Source organism: Apium graveolens, chromosome 7 (genome assembly GCF_009905375.1).
Source record: "Apium graveolens cultivar Ventura chromosome 7, ASM990537v1, whole genome shotgun sequence".
NCBI lineage: Eukaryota > Viridiplantae > Streptophyta > Magnoliopsida > Apiales > Apiaceae > Apium > Apium graveolens.
This window is the reverse complement of record NC_133653.1, coordinates 12,973,194-12,974,688: the sequence shown is the minus strand read 5'-3', so window position 1 is coordinate 12,974,688 and position 1,495 is coordinate 12,973,194. Positions and strand designations below refer to the sequence as shown.

The 1,495-nt window shown below is 38.7% G+C and overlaps 1 non-coding gene across 1 annotated transcript; it reads left to right on the top strand.

The window, feature by feature from the left end:
* Nucleotides 1-451: 451 nt before the first annotated feature.
* Nucleotides 452-558, top strand: LOC141675482 (small nucleolar RNA R71). The gene has a single exon (XR_012556132.1). It is a non-coding gene; the product is annotated as a small nucleolar RNA R71 (small nucleolar RNA).
* The last annotated feature ends 937 nt before the right edge of the window (nucleotides 559-1,495 follow it).

The window sequence follows — 1,495 nt, the reverse complement described above, 5'->3', positions numbered from 1 at the left end:
GATTGTTGCTCCATCTGAAGTTAGGATGATTCCAGTTGTCAGGATGATAAGTGTCTGGAACTGGTTGCTGCGATCTCTGAAAGTTGCTCACAAACTGAGCTGATTCACTAGATATAGCGCATTGCTCTGTCGCATGTGAACCTGCACATAGCTCCAAAACACTGGTTATATGATTAACACCATAGTTAGCTAGAGAATCGATCTTCATAGACAACTCCTTTAGTTGAGCAGTGATAGCCATGGTTGTATCCACTTGAAGATCTCTTGCTACCTTGTTTTGTGGCAATCTCTGAGTTGGATACTGATATTCATTAGCAGCCATCAATTCAATCAGATCATAAGCTTCCTCATAGCTCTTTGCCATAAAGCTCCAGCTAATGCTGCATCGAGCATGGGTCTTGACTGTGCTCCCAAACCGTTATAAAAGCAATTGATGATCATTCAATCAGGCATTCCATGATGAGGACACTTCCTAAGCATCTCCTTGTAGCACTCCCAAGCTTCACATAGAGATTCTCCCGATTGCTGCGTAAATTAAGTAATAGCATTTCTGATTGCAGTTGAATTTAGTAAGAAACTTCTGAGCAAGATCCTCCCAAGTGGTGATAGAACCTGCTAGTTGAGAATATAACCAGCACTTAGCTTTATCCCTCAGAGAGAATGGGAAAAGCCTCAGCTTTATAGCATCTTCAGAAACATCATTGAACCTGAAGGTGTCGCAGATCTCTATGAAATCCCTAATGTGCGTATTGGGATCTTCCGTTGGAGCACCCCCAAACTGAACTGAGTTCAGCGCCATCTGAATTATGCCAGGCTTGATCTCGAAGGTATTAGCTGCGATCACTGGCCTGACAATGCTAGATTGAATGTCATTGATCTTGGGTTGAGAAAAATCCATAAACGGTTTTGTTGGTGCTGTTGGATCTCCTATTGTAATGAGTACCTGAAACACAAATAAGTAAACCGTGAAAGTAAAATAATCCGAGTCAGTGAACTTTAAAGACCACTGATGACAAGCACATAAACTAAAAATTAACACCGAGTCCCTGGCAGCGGAGCCAAAAACTTGTGAGAATGTTAACACGCGTTAATAATACACGCATGTATACGCGTTCACAAGTAGTATAAGATTTAGATCAGATTTGTTTTCACATAGACTTTTTGGTTAATTTAAGAATATGCACCTATACAATAATGATATGGTTATTATCCAATGCTAAGAAAAATAACAAGTTGAGATTGTTTATAACTAAGAATTAAACTAACAATTATAACTAAGAGAACAAGAATGGTTGAATTAATATATATGACAAACATGGGATCCTAACTTCATTAAATACTTCATTCAATGGCCTTTTTGTTCTTAACCTTAACATGTAACGGTGATGACACTAATCAGATAACAGAAACTAGTAAACTCCAACTTTCGTTGTACGAATACCCTACTACCAAGCATCCACAAAAGATATAGAAGTTGAAAAGACACCAATTATGC